The 15,707-nt window shown below is 39.8% G+C and overlaps 1 protein-coding gene across 9 annotated transcripts in view; it reads left to right on the plus strand.

Annotated features, from left to right (window-relative positions):
• Positions 1 to 15,707, plus strand: part of PRKCD (protein kinase C delta) — a 65,293-nt gene that overhangs the window by 3,732 nt on the left and 45,854 nt on the right. The window contains exon 1 of one of the 9 annotated variants that reach the window (XM_065075150.1): positions 5,308 to 12,497. The exons of the other annotated variants lie outside the window; for them this stretch is intronic. The gene's annotated coding sequence lies outside the window, so the exon portion shown is untranslated. Of the gene's footprint in view, positions 1 to 5,307; positions 12,498 to 15,707 lie in introns of those variants that run through there. 9 annotated transcript variants of the gene reach the window in all.

Here is a 15,707-nt window from a genome sequence, read left to right on the forward strand (position 1 = left end):
TTCCTTGCTCCGTGACAAAACTTGTCATCTTTATTTGAATCTTCCTTTACCTGCATAATCTGAGTGCAGAATTTGGTTCTACAGAGCTTTTTGTGGAGCCAAAGGATGAGCAGGAATAGGGAAAGGAGGATAACTGCTTGTGCCCATTCAGAGCTATTTGGGTAGCACATTAAATGTAATCATACCCCATCATCTTGGCTGTGCTTTGCAAAGATGCAATTAACAGAGATGAGGCTGGGAGAGCTCTTTACAGCCTTGGTAAAATAACGCTGAAATGGTTTGTGTTACGTTTTCATTTAAAAGGCAGTTACTTCTACATTTAAGAGAGTTTTTTCTTAAGGAGGCATTACCTCACTAAGCCAGAGCTATTCCATTAGCTTTTTATGACATTTGAGTAATTTTGCAAAGTCTGCTCTGTAGGAAGCAGTGGGCTGCCTCTGCTGCCTTTGTGGCTTGGAACTGCTCCTGTTACCACAGACACCAGGAAAGGTGAGAAATGAGAGATCTGGCACGAGAAAGCTGGGGGCATCGCAAACTGTCCTTGGTGAGAGTGGTGCAAGTTTTCTCATTTTCTAATGAAAATTTATGCAAGTGGAACAGTATGTCTACCTTTCAGTGACAGAAAGGTGGCCAGACATCCCTGAAGCTATGTTTTGGACCTATTAAATTAGCTGTTGCTCTTTTCTGATTGATGATCGATTTGACAGTTCCTGCAGATGGGAGTCATGCAGCACAGATGTATATCAATAGCTGCAAGTCAAAGAGGCAGGCCATAAAATCAATTCTTTAAAAATATTTCTCAAGCTAAGAAAGCGCATAGAACCACAGAATACTTTTTATGGTATCCTCTTACTGAAATTAACGTGCTTCCTGGTAATTTCTTTATTGAGTGTAATGCTCTATCTGGAAAAGTTTACTTAAGGATATTTAAGCACAGTGGTATTCATATAATAATAAACATCATCTGTAAAGTCTGGGAGTGACCATCACAGATAACTTCATGGAACTGATGCACATTAAGAATTTAACCCTTGTATGATACTTGCCTGATGGCTAAGGGAGGAGAGTTTCATCAGCCAGGTCTTGTCTGGTTGTAGTGTAACCAAGCGGTTTCACTTTCACCCATTGGTGGTGAGAGCGGGACCGGGATTGCTCCTGGGAGAGCGGATACTGGTCAAGGGGTCATTGCAGTGAGTGTTGGATGTGTCTATGGCGAGGAGACTCTGCTAAAACCAGCTCTTCCCAGCAGCTTAGTCAAGCTGCCCCTTTTCTCTGAAGAGGTGCATGGGGGCCAAAGGCCTTTCCACCTCACTGGGCTCAGACGAGTTGTCAGTTTAGTATCCTGTTTCTCATCCCCTGGATGTCTGAAAACCTCTAAAATGGATGTACATTTGTGCATGAGTGGTTTGGATTTGCATTATGTTTAGTCTTTTGCAGCCTCATAAATTATTTAAGTATTTATAGGCTCGGTTTAATCCTGGCTACCCGCTATAAATACAGCGTATCTTGAAACATACGCAGTAAATCTTAACTTCAGCCCCAGATTTGTTCCCCACTCTTGAGCTATGAAGTTATGCGTGCTATTGATTTGGAGCTGAAAGCCTAGACCTGTGTTGGTTCAGCCTAGTTGTTTGTTGTCTGACAACCTTATAATGATGAGATGTCAGAGAGAAAATTGCATGCTTTTTTTAGCGTTCATGTGTCAAATTACTTTCTGGGTGTTTCAAATTCTTTTTTTTCCCCATCAACACCTATTTATTAGAGATGTAATAAAATCCTTGTTTGTACATTTCATTCTTTATCATATTCTCTGTTTTCTTGAGAAAGTGCAGTATAAGCTTAAGTTTTTTCTGCCTAAGGAACTCATGAAATCTGAGTGTTTAGTCAGTACTGCTTTGTTTCCTTGTCATACCAATTAATGATACCATACCATACTAATTTACATCAGTGCATCAAATGTATCAATATTCAATATTAGGCACAGCTTAAGGGAAGAAGGAGTTTTGGTTGTGATACCAGGCTTGGCTTTCTGATAGTAAAGCTTTTTTTTTTTTTAACTTGGAGCCAGATGTTTTTAAGATTAAACATGTAGATAGATACTTGAAAAGATGATCACAAATGTGTAGCAGCCAAACTCAAGGTTAAGCTTGGCTTCTGCAAACTGATTTTCCTGGGAAATTCCCCAGTGAGTACAAGTGTAGTGTATGTAGCTGTTGCTAACAATTTGGCTGAACAGTGCTTTTCTAAGAGGAGACTATATTTGATTCTTGTTTGAACAAAAGAGGAATCTTGTATTTCTGTCATAAAAGAAACAGTCCCTTCTTTTCAAAAAGCCCTCTGTGTAAAAAATTGGTAAGAATTTAGAATTGGTCCAGCCAGTTGCAAGTAGGGCCCACTATATGCTCTTAAAGGAAAATCAAGGTAAATAGACATAGTGCAATAACTCTGAAAGACTGTCATGTTTGAAATATGACACTGACTGACCTGTATGTTTTATCTCAAGATTTTTATGGTATGTTTTGTAATGCCTATGGGTGGATGCATTTTGCTGGCATGACTGTAACCAAAACGAGTGTGTTTTTACCTTACTGATTTTATTAGTGCCTGTTGAGCTGGGGAAAATACTTCAGTTGCTGAAGAACACAGTTGTGTGTCAGAATATTTTAGTGGAAAATACTTGGGAAAGTAAGATTTATTCTTGCTTATTTAAAAAAAAAAATATATATATATATATTTTTTTCATGTTTATTCCTGTAAGAACACAGATGGCTTCTTTCATCAAGTAGGTGCTGCCGGGATCTTTTGTTTTGATAACAAACTCTCTTCTTTTTATAGGTTAAATTAAAAAATAGGATTGGAAACTATCAGTCATACAAGTATGTCTGCATGTGAAGGAATAAATTTGATTATAGATGCTATTGATGGATATCAGTATTGCAACATTATTGGTAATTGGGGTTTTTTGAAAGAAAAGTGGTTTTTTTTGGATAGACCAGTTCTTGCACTCCCTGAGCAATGATGATTGTATTTCTTCCCACCCGGTGTGCTGCTCCGTTACTGCTGTGTTTGTGCTGAGCTGTGAATTCTGAACTCCTGGTCAACAGGAGTTTAGCTGTTTCCTTATGTGTCTGTTGGCCGATGACTGTGGCCTTCACTGAACCTCAAATATTCTTACTAATGACTTGGGGATGATGATTGCCAAATACCAGAGCAGATTTGTCTGTCAGGAAATCGTGCAAGCTCTCTCGCATTGTATTTGCTTCTGTTCCTCAATAGCTAACAGGAGCTGAATGATTTCTGTTTTGACAAGTTTGTCTAAGCAGCAGCATCCCATGGGCAAGAGCTTCTTAATATGGACCTAAACTCTTCCAGGTAATGTAAGAGCTAAAATGTGTCCAGTTTTGCTTTGATCTGAATGCAGTGAGCCATCAGCTCTTGAACACATTTTCTCGTGTTCTCTCAGCTAAAAAGGAGACTTCAGCATCCGCAGTTACCTTGTTCCTTCAAACCTAGATCAAGGGCTAGGGGAGGACAGATAAAATTGGGGGTCAGTAGACAGCACTTGTGTCCTGCCTAGAAAAAATCCTGTTGGGAGCAGGAAGATACTGCTTTGAGCTGTATTGCAATTTTGGCAGGTATCCTGGCCCCAACCTGGCCCTGTTGAAAGCAGCATCTATTGTGTGACTGAAGTTCTTCCATTGTGGGACTCCCCACCTTTACAACAGCAGAAGAGAAATGTCGTGATGGAGTATTGCCAGTTTTTTTTTCTGGTGGGTTTTTGGTTTTTGTTTTTGTTTTTTTCTACAGATATTTTTGAAGAAAAGTGTGATTTGGACCAAAGGATTTACAGGTCTGTTAATCCCCACAGAGCTTGTATTAGCTTCTTAGGGCTTTTTTGCCTTCCTGTGGTTTCCTTAGACACTTAAAGTGAGCGAATCTGCAATCAACTTATACCCCTCAGCTCATCCATAATTGCAGAGTAGCTATTCTGTTTGCAAAACTTGCTCCATCGCATATGCACTTGAGAATATCTTGAATACGGAAGGTTCTCTGAAATTTAATTCTCCCCGTTTATTTGGTCTCATTTTGATAGAGTTAGTTTTTTTCTCCGGGAAGTCAGGGTGGATCTGTATCATTCCGGTTTGCTTGCCCAATGGTCTGGGCTGTGATTACTGACTTCCCTGGCTGAGCCATTGCAGCCTCAGTGCAGGTTCACCAGAATTGCGTGTCTGGGGGACAGTCTGTTCCAGATAAGGGTGAGTCTTGTTGCATTTGTGCAACCTGCTGTTATACTGCTGTCATGGCATGTGATACGCATGCTTTTGTGTCCAAATACCTCATATTACAGAATCACGGAACGGTTGGCATTGGAATTGACCTCTGGAGATCAGCCAGTCCAACCCACCTGCTAAAGCAGGTTCACCTAGAGTAGATTGCACAGGAATGTGTCCGGGTGGGTTTTGAATGTATCCAGAGGAGACTTCACAGCCTCTCTGGGCAGCCTGTTCCAGGGCTCTGGCGCCCTCAAAGAAAAGAAGTTTCTCCTCATGTTTAAATGGAACTTCCTATGCTTCAGTCTGTGCCTGTTGCCCCTCATTCTGTCATTGGACACCACCGATAGCAGTCTGGTCTCATCCTAGATGCTATCCTAGATACTCTTGGTGAAAGTATATGTTTATTTTGTCTAAAGTTAGAGCAATTTTCATCTAAGTGGATGATAATGCTCAGTTGCAGCCTGTACTGTTTTTTTCAGCAAGCATTTCCACATTGCTCTATTACTGAAAAGATTTAAGTTACTGAATCTGTACCACAGACACCCCATGTGTCCACTGAAGGGAACAGGGGGGTTGCTGATGAGGGGCAGCTGGAATGCCCAAGCTGCTGTTTTGGCCAGGACGTTGGTGCATTGCTGTTGTAAGGCAAGAGCAAGTGGAGGAGAGCAGCAATGTGAGCACAAACACAGAGCGGGAGAGCAGCAGGAGCAGCAATGAGAACTGCTGAGCTATGTGATGCTGCTCGTGCTCGTTGCACCACATTTGTCAGAGGGCAGCTGCCAGCCCCATTACTCTCACTTCATGAGTCCACTTCGTGGACTCTGACTCCTCTCCAAAACTTCAGCAAGGCCGGCGCTGGGGCAGGGAGAAGTGGAGCTCTGGCTCGTTGCTGTGTTCTGTCCTCTGTTTCAGTTTAACTTGAAAGCTTGTGTACTTCTGGTAGTGCCACGAAGATTTTCAAGGCAATCTCAGAGCTTTAATGAAATCTGTACCAGTATCTGTCAGGTTGGTTTTCTGACCCATTTAGGACATTGCACTTTGGAATTAATGTTGCTTTCATTTTCCAGTGGGTGGCAGTTGAAGCAAAGAGAAATGTTTATTTGCTTGGAAGTTTATATAGATATGTATTTAAGGAATGGGAAGAGAAGCCAAAACAGGCCAGCCTTTTATTGTCTCTCATTATGCTGAGTTTTTTTCTTATTGTGTGTACTATCTGGAGAAAAGTACAAATCAAAAGACCTCTTGTGACCAAAATCCGCTTTTAGTTTCAATCTCCTGTACTTTTTGTGTGTTGTTCTGTTCCTTGTTTCCTTATTCTCTTACTGGTTAATAACTGTGACCCCAATCTTTCTGTCACTAGAGCTTTGCATTGTGTAAGCCTAATTTCAAAACCTTGAAGCAGGGACCTGCTAATTTCTTGCAGCAATATGTGCATTTAGTGCATATATTTGCACATTTGTGCATTTAGTGAATATATAATTATAAATAAAACATAAATGAAGTACATATTTATGGGAATACAGATACATCTTTTTATGTATAAATGACTGCATTTCTAAATAGGCTAAATCTATTTTTTTAAATTGTAAGATGTATGTGTATCAGTGCTGAAACCAAAAGTCAGGTTGAGAATTCTTCCTGGATCTTGCAGCATAATTTGACATACTTTAAGAACAACAAAATATTACTGTTGTGTTGTTTGTTTTTTTCTTTCTAAGCTGCTGAAACACTGACAGGGCTTTTCCTGCATTTCCCAGTGCTTTACATTGTGGGTAAATGCTTAATGCTGCATAAAAAGCTGGAGAAGACTTTAATGATTTTTTTTTTTTTTCATAGGGATGAACTAGCAGTTCATCTTCTAGAATATGTGATTATAATTAGAATATGTGATTATATGCCAATTAATCCCCACTGCTTTCTGAAGAAAATCAGGTCTTATGTAGGTATTTAATGTAGCTAGGCCAAAATATATTTAGTTAAATTGGATAACATTATAATAAATGCATTTCAGCAGCTTTGCCATGTTCAAATTGAGTCAACTTATCATAGCTAAGCCTGTCAGTTCTTACACTGATGCAGTTAAATACAAGCGTTTATGCAAATGCAATCGTTCTAAACGCTTTTAAACTGATTTGTCACTTGTATGGATACAAGTTCTGGTGCTGCTTTCAGAGCAAAGTTCAACTTGATTGATAGGTGAAAGTTGTAAAATTATTTAGGACTCTACAGGGAAAAATACCCAGGAAGAAACCTGTCTGTCCCTTCTGTCCGTATGAAATAGATGATGAGAAATTAATTATCAGAGCAGCAAGGAGCTGAGCTTCATCTGGTGGATAACAAAACTGATTTTACTTATCAGCAGTGCTCTTTGGCTGTAATGACCTAAAATGGAAATCTTTTTATAATCTAAAAATACTCTGAAAGCCATGCCATAGCATGCATTCACTTTTGTCAAAGGGACACAGTCAAATAGAAAATGTATCTTTTTTTTTCTGTTTTTGTTACAAGACTTGATAATAACTTCAGCGGTGACTGTGATATAAGTCAGTTAGTAGAAAAAAAGATTATTTTCCGTTCTTAAATTTAACTATCAATTACTGGATTGTCGTTTGCTGGAAGAAAATTGCTGTACACCTCTACAGACAGTAAGGAAGAGGCTCTAAATTATTTTAAACCCTTTTGATACACACACATATAGTGACGGTACACTTGAATTCTTGAGAATTTTTTGCTTTATTAAAGACTTATCCCACTGACAAACAGATCTTATTGGGGGGGCTATGGAAAGATTTTTGCATCATTTCTATTCTAGATAAAAATACTATCTACTTGTACTATGGTTTGGGTCTTTTTTTTTTTTACCACTGGGTGCTGCTTTCCAGTGAGTAAGCTGATCCTAATACTAAGAAGATTTTTGAGGGAGTCTCGCAACAGAGGGATGTTTTCTTTGTTTGCTTTGCACAGACCATGAGAGTTCCACAGCTCTGTTTTGAATTAACAGCTCTCCAAGCTCGGCTGTTCACTTAACACTTCTCAGACACTGTGGTGAGACAGTACTACGAGCATTCAAATACTTCAAAGGAAAAGACAGCCATATCTAGCATTTTATCTTCTTAAAAGCACAAAAAAGGATGCCAGATTTATGTAACTGAAAATGTTTGCTCTTGGCAAGGTGTCCCAGTCAGACCCAGGTGGAAGAATGTATCCTTGTTCTGCTGCATTTAGTTTTGCTTTAGTTACTAAGAGCACCCTGCTGCCTAATAAGAGTTAAAGGCAACTTAAAACCATGCCCATTTGTGTCTCTGTGCTTTTGGTATTATTCCTGTGATTCCTTAGCTCTTACTTGGAGTTCTAGTGGATGAGGTTGCAGCCAGTAAATGAAGAAGAGCGTATTTATGATCTTCTGATCAGGTTCTTACTTTTGGAAGTACACATAATACCTCTACTGAATTGCTTACTCCCAAAGTAACTTATTAGGAAATTTGCAAAGCTACAAAAAGTATATACTTTGCAGTACATCAGTTTTTATACTTCCTGAGTCTTTTAAAGCCTCTGTATAAATACCACAGCAAGGCTCTATCTACCATCTGTGCTCAATGCATGAAGCAATGGAGGGAAGCAGGGGAAAATGATTGGAGCTGGATGTGAGACTGTGAAGAGATGTGACAGCAAGGGTACTTGTGTACTGGGTAGCAGAATTGTTCTGTCACTGCTTGACCCCTTAATGTGTCATGTAGCTTGGGTAAATTGCTTGCTTGTTCCTTGCCCAGAAGAACATGGGTAATGCATTATGTTTTCTTTAGTTGTTTGCTTGTTTTCCCTGTTGCAATAGCTTGAGCATGAGTGCCTGGCTGGGGGACTCTGCTGGGGGCTGTCACCTTCCACGCTTCACTGCCAGCCCCATCTCATGCAGGGCAAGCGCTGAGCCATCCGGGTTCCTTCCCTTTGCTCAAATCTAGCATTGTAGGACTAACCACACTGAGCTCAGCCGTGTATGCTGCAAAGCGACACCCACTCCCAGCCTTGGGCGGCCTGAGCCCTTCTCTGCTGGAAACTGGAGAAACTCCCCTGTAATTGACAGTGTACAATGCTGCATCAGGGCTGGAACAAAGATGAGGTAAATGTTTCTGCCAAAATCCTGGGGGAAAGCAAATAGTCTGGAGACTATGTGGGTTTTCGTGTGCATTCTTTAGAGTTTAAAGGTGTATTATAAAGTTTCTGAGATTTTTTTTTTTCCCTTGAAGTTAGATTTTACATTAAGAATTCACATATTTTGTCCCCCTGCAGGTTGTTAATAAGATGAGGAGAAAATGAGCGGAGTAACTGAGAGAGGGTTTTGTCATCTCAGAAAATAAGCTGGAAAAGCTTTTTTGGGTCATTTAATCTTTCCACAGATTCGAGTTAGACTCTCGCTCAGTATTGCTTAGAGCCGTGTTCTGATGCTGATTATCTGGGAGCAATTGCATAAAACCAGAATAGCAACTTGGATCATCCTCATGTTTACCTGAGATTAGGGTTGGCTGAGCTTGCAGATCTTCCCAATCACCTAAACAGAATTTTGCTTTTTGAATCTTTTGAGTGCTTGATCTGATAAACTGCAAGAAGGGGGTATTCTAGTTACCAGTGAGCAGAACCCTTTCCCTTTGGAGAAGGAACACGGTAATGGGGAGGGTGGAAGCTACAGACAGCCCCTGTTGCATGTTTGGTGCAGCCACAAGTTGTAGATTGAATTAGATGTAAGCCTGTCCTCTCAGCCTCTGAGGCTTTACATGGAGTGCAACAACTTCAGTTCATTTGTGTGTTGAAGTTGTCTAAGTTCTGAATTGGCTTTTTGTAGCACAACACTCGTGCTCTGGGCAGGCTCTGTGTCTTCAGATGCTGCTAACTACTAAAAAAAGATATATTTTTTTTTTTTCTAAGTAAGCTTTGACTTTGAAATAATTTTTAAGATGTTTGGTTGGGTGTTCCAACTGAGCAAATAAAAAAATTGCATTCTTTATCGGTCAGCAGAAAGTGCCGAACTGGTAGCCGTGATGTGGCCAGCACGTTACTTAAGGGATCTCTCAGCAGCATAAGGGCCTTGCAGCTGCACCCAGGAGAGGTGTCAAGGGGCCCGAGACGGGATTGCAGATAAACCTCATCCTGTTACTTACAGCCAGTGCTAACAGTGCTAGAATTAACCCAGCAGGGAAAGCAGAGTACTGTTTTACTCCACAGCGCAACCGAAAGCCAGAAACCTCTGTACCTCACTCTGCCTGGAGCCTTTTCCTTTTGCAAAGACAACCACATTTATCTGTTGCTGTTAGACTTTGGTTTGCCTCCATGTACTCAGATACTGTACAGCCCAGCGTATCAGGAAGGAATTAGATAGTGACTTGAGTTACTTGGGCTCACCAGACTTTGAGCAATATTTGAGTAAAAACAGATTGAAAACAGTTAAACCAGTTTTTCTGTTGCTGTAGATGTGCTGCAAAAATCTAAATACAGACATAGTTCAGGTGGCATAGTAACACCATCACTGATATAAAATTAAGAAAACTCTCACATTTGCACTTTGTGCTGCAAACTTGAGTTTCAAGAACTAAATTTCCCTGACTTTAGCCAGACAGCCCATATGATTTAAACGTTAATGAAGGCAATATTTTTTCTCTCTGCTACCATTGTTTTAACCAGTGCTGTTGGCACCTGTTAAGGGATGTGTGTGCCCAAAAAATACCAAAACCCAAACAAACAAACAACAACAAACCTTTGTTGTTGAAGTCTGAAAATGGCAAAACATTATTTTGATGTTGTTTTAAGCAAGAGAGAAATTAACTTGAAACCTCAAATTCTGAACTTTAAAACAAATTTTCACATGACATATTCTGGTGACATCAGTCTTAATAGAACATATTTCACAGAATTGTTTCAAACTCATCTTTAGCTTTTTCACTTTGTATTCCTGTGCTCCCCTCGCTTATCCTATGCCTTTTATTTCTGTGCTTTGCTGAAAAGCAGTCTGCAGTTCAGTACTTTTGTCTTTAAAAGACATTTTATACAAAGAAGGTCTGCAGTGAAATCTTTCAAATCACGGAACTCCAAAAAGCTTTGTGCTCTCTGAAAACATGTGCAACTTTAGTTTATTCAGAAATGAATGATAGAACTCCAGAGAAAAAAATGAGATGTGGTAACATGTATTTTGCACAAAATTAAGTCTCTTAGTCATCCTAAAGGAATGGGGGTGTTTGAGGTTTTTTTCCCATTTTTTTTTCCTGCTGACCAAAATCCATTGTGTATTGTTAAGTCCTCTGCAGTTTGCAATCAGATGTTTCCAGGATCTGTCACAATAATTAGTTTGCTTGCCTGAAGCTCTTCAAAGGAGCAACTTAAAAGATTTTTCCTTTAATTGCTGATACTTTGTATTAACCCTCCCAATGGGTGTTTGTTCAGTAGGTGGCCATACAGGAGGTAGTACAGGGAGCTGACATTCTGAAGTTGCTTATAGTTGGCGGTTTTTCCCTTTCAAAATGCTTTGTGAAGTCAACAGAGCTGTGGATACTCGGTGTAAAATTCAAAGCAACTGTGCTGCGATCAAACAATTCTGCAAGTGTGTATGGTTCTTCATTTAGTCTGTCACAGTTTACACTTGTTTTATTTAGTGAAATACTTTAAAAGAACTGATAGGACGTTAGCGTGAGGTGTAAGGGTATGCAAATAAAGTCATGTATTCCTATAAAACCCCACCTTTAGAAATGTATTAGGGTATGAAAGTGTTGGTTCTTTCACAGTAGCTGTTTTGTCCCTCTTAGTTAGATTTTCCCATGTTTGAAAGGGTCTTTGTTAAGCTCTTTGGCTCCTCTTGCCATGGATATACAGGGCTGGGGTTTTCCTGTTCAGGGAAAAGTTGGCTAGACTCACCAGCTTTTTCTCATAAAGTTCATAGAGCAGAGTGTTGTCTTGGAAAATGTAACAGATTGGGTTTTATTCAGCTGATATATTTTGGACCTTTACCATGTTCTCATTTATCTCTAACTCACAGAAATACTCTAAAATGGCAACCATTTAATCTTTTTTAGATTATAAAGCCTTTGTTATGGCTCCAGAGTTTGATGGCTGAAACTTTACTATACACTTTAATCTACTTTTTTGTTTTGTTTTGTTTTAGTTTTTTTTTCCCCAGTGCCTGTGGAAACATTCAATGTCCTGATTATTCTCAGGGGCTAATATAACTTTTTATGGATTGAATTGAAAAAGGTCTCTGTTAGATTAGTGCAAGCATAGACATGCTTCATTTTGCAAAGTTATATGTATTGCTAAATCCTAACTCTACTCTATGAAGACACAGCTTTAATAATTTAGCGTTCTGCCTCCAAGCTGGCTCTTTCTGTGAAAAAGGAAAAGATACATGGTGTTGCTTTGTATGAAACAAAAGTGTTCCCCTCTTGTCTGCCCTCCAGCTTATTTTCTGTCATTCATATTCCAGTAATTGTCCAAGTTTGGGATATTTAGGTGTTATAAAGCTATAGTAGTTGCAAGAAGCTTGTGCTTCTTTCTCAAGAGACACATGTACTGTTTCAAATAATTGTTCTTGACTTCACTGTGAGTGCTCATGAGAATCATGTGGTGCAGTTTGATTGCTGCTCCATTTACAATGCGCAAAGCTTGTCTCCTGTGGCTCTGCACAGTTTATCTGGAAAAGCAGGAAAAAGTTTCAAGCTACATGGCTCATTTAGATGGATTCTGCTCAGTTGTCAGCTATTATTTCCTGGTGGGTTCAAGCACTGCACCTGCTCCCTGAAGGACTCAGTCACTGGGACTTAGATTTGCAGTAGCCTATGTCTTTAAAGTTGTAGACTGTCTAAAACAAACAAACAAAACAGTCTGGGAAGATACTACCAAAGAAAAATCAGAAAAAGAGGTAAACAGTGAGTCAGCAAAATATTTCTTTTGTTCTTTGAGTTAACAGGGTTGATCTTTATTGAGTTAAAATTTTGTGGGTAGGCTGTACTAGAAATGGGTAGGAAGGAAGATGGTTCTGTTGTGCTTCCTGAGAAAGACAAACATGCTGACTAGCTAGGTTAGCACATTGTTCATCTACTACCTTGTGCATTCAGGGAAAAATCCCAAATACTCTTCCAGTGACGTGACTTTGTCTGTCTTGCCTAAGCATAGATGCAGTCTCTATCCAAGAGTTTTAGAAGATAGAACGAAATCCTTGCCAAGTATGAAAGACAGGTATCGCAGGTGAGTATTCTTGGCAGACAATTTCATTTCTTATGCAGCTGTTTGAAGTGGCAAGCTTCCAGATTTCTATTCATAAAGGAAGATAATTACCTGACGAGGTCACTGGGAACAAGGAATACAGTGGGATAGAAATTGTGTCCTGTCCTTTGGTAGAACAGGTGTCCTTGTATTTTATGACACGCTGGAAGGACCCACTGGGCTGAAATCATACCAATTCCACACACTGGGTGTATATCACATCTCCCATTGCCCAACAGAAAAAATGGGTTTATGAAATGTTGGAAAATGCCCAAATGAAGACTAATATGCAAACTTCAACTGGGCCAGTCTGTAGTTATGTGGTACCTTCCTTAAATTATGTGAAGGCTGGAGGAAGGTGGGGATTTTGTTGTTCTTGTCCTTTAATTCTGTTGGAATGATATATTATTTTTGATTTTTTGTGTGCTTCCTTATACTACTCTGAAGATAGTGTCAGTAATTTTCTTGTCCTTTTTATTTTGTGATTAGAGTAATGCAAGCTTTTTCAGAGAATTTTCACAGTGTCATTGAGAGATGGAATTATGCTCATTTTAAAGGAAGGAAATTGTTATAGGAAAAGTAGAACATTCTCATCTATTCAAGATGCTAATCTCATGCTTTGTTTTTAACTATACCTTTGTCTCCAAAGTACATTCCAGGTGATTTCTTGCCATGTCCTAATAAAGAGCTGGAAGGTTTTAGGTGAAACTTTGGAAACTCCTCTGTCTCTTCGAGGCAGAAAACCTGCCAAGTCTGTGGAGCTTGATGTGGTGAATAAAATTAGACACAGTTTTAAGTAACTGAAAACATGTATACCAATCAGAGAAGTTGAGCAATTTCAGTGGAGTTTGCTAGCAGTCATGCCTGTAATTCGTGTCAGAGGCTGTTATTGCTGTTTTGAATGAATCATTTGGGTAATAGAGGTCATAACTTTATTTGTAATTGTATGCATAAGTACACAGGCACTACCTATTACCTACTTCTGCATTATAATATCTTTTTACTGTCTCATTATTCAAAAATGTAGTTTCAGAGGAAGAGGAGCAATCTGAAAGAAGTATGTGCTTATATAGGCTAAACTGCGTGTATTTAGATGGATCTTTATCTTCTCCATGCCACACTGAAATAGTTATATGATATTCAAACAACACATGTGGAATAAACATAGAGTGTCAGTCACCTCCCAGAAAAGTTGCTCAGTGTTTTCTCAGAAGGCACCATGTCTCAGCTTCCTGGCAAAAGGGGAACCACGTTTGGAAATGAGTCAGTGATCCATCTAATGAAATTCCATAGCTCAAATAATGATCAGCACCCAGTGGAAGATTTTGAAATACCGTAAAGATCTGGCTTGCTGCTTTTAATATTTTGTTCCTTCTGAAACAAAAAGCCCCCAGCTGCCCTCACAAAAAGATAAAGGAAAGAAAAAAAAAAAAAGGCCTTGACTAATGTCTTGAAATGGAGCATTTATGGAAGAAAAAGATCAGCTGAAAGACCTGCTGCTGAAGTTAGTTTGTCCATGCAGAATTCTTGCATGAGCAACAGACTTCAAATGCAATGAAAATGACTGCAGCTCTGTTCATGATACTCCTAACATCCTCAAAAAAAATCTCATTGTTATTGAGTTTTATTCTAACCATTTCCACCCAGAAATGTGTTGTCGTTGGCATAGTGTTGTGAAACATCAAATTGCAGAGCTCTCCAAACTTGCTCTTGCTTCGGGAAATGGCACATTCCTCCATGGGAGTACTATGTACCTTTGAAATTAAGCTTTTCTTTTAAAAATCTAGTCCTATGTGTTGCATATAAAATGTGTGCAGCATAAAAACAGGGTCAACTAAGTTACTTAAATGAGCTTCAAGTTCCAGAAGTGTCAAGTCTTTGTAGAACTCCTTGGGCCACAGCAAAAGTGATCTGCTGGTTTGATGATACTGTTTTATTATTATTTCTGTTTAACTTTTAAAATCTTTGTCTATTTTCCTCTACTTAGAAATGCTTCTATAAGCCACAGCTGTAGGTTTTGGAGCTTGGGAAGGAACCCAGACAGCAAGGCTGAACAGGGAGTTTTGCAGCCAGGAAGATGAGTGATGAAGGGTAAAGATCAACTTCTCCACTCATTGCTTTGAACAAAGATGAAGAAGAAAACAAAAGCAAAGCACCTCCTCAGTTTCTGCAGCTGCTGGGGTTGGGATTTGTGTAGGGCTCGAAGGCCGCAGACAGGCTGCCTGGTTGTCCTTGGTGAAGTTGGTCGGTGCCTGGAGCAGCAGCGGATAGGTTATTATTAATAATACAGGTGTGGTTTGGTGCCTGCTGTGCATGTGTCAGAGCACAGTAGAATTAGCCTCGCTGCCACCAGAAGGGTTCTACTGGTGGCTTAACAGCCTCAGCTCTTGGGAGCCCAGGACCACTCCTGTCCGTCCACTCCCTTAGGGCGGCAGGAGTGCCCCATCACAACAGTCTCTAAGCTTAAAGATGATAGATACAGTTTGGTTTTGCTGAACCTGCTGAGGAGCTGGGATTCTAGTCGGGGATATTGTGTCCATCATATCTGTTCTGGCATGTGTTTTGGCATACGTTGCTTCCTAAGAAATGTACGTATTTAGAAGCCAAACTGAAGCGACGAGTCGTGGTCCCAGGAACGCATTCTGACAGAGAAGCTGCCACCTGGAAGGAGCACAGGAAATGAAGTTGGCGATATCTGAAGGTCAGAATATTTGCACATGAGCTGTTTATTCCCTTAAATCATGGAGTGCTTGCTTCCCAAGTCGTACCATAACTTCCCTACCCCACCCTCCCCAACCTCCTTTAATTCCTAGGTCTTGGAATTAGGAATTACCAGGTTAAAATGTTTAGTATCATATCAGTCCACTCATGGTGTTGTTGACTATGTGTTTTCAATAAATGCCTGTTCCCATGCACTCCCATAGCTTGCTTGTGTAGGAGTATTTATGCCTGTAAGCTATGCCAAAAGGAGTGGTTAAACCTAGAAGTGATGGGGCCTAACTCAGGTGTGATGAGAGGAAAACAATTCTTCTAAATATAATTAATTGTGGCTTGTCACTTGAAAAAGATAAGCAGACTAAAATCTCTGATAATCTAGAACTCGCTGTCCTACTCTTTAGTAGTTTGTTGGAGATGGAAAAATCTTAAAGGTGCTGTCTGTGTCCCCAAATCCAGGCCATCCAAGTCTGTCCC

The sequence above is a fragment of the Columba livia genome, chromosome 10, assembly GCF_036013475.1.
Source record: "Columba livia isolate bColLiv1 breed racing homer chromosome 10, bColLiv1.pat.W.v2, whole genome shotgun sequence".
Taxonomy (NCBI): Eukaryota; Metazoa; Chordata; class Aves; order Columbiformes; family Columbidae; genus Columba; species Columba livia.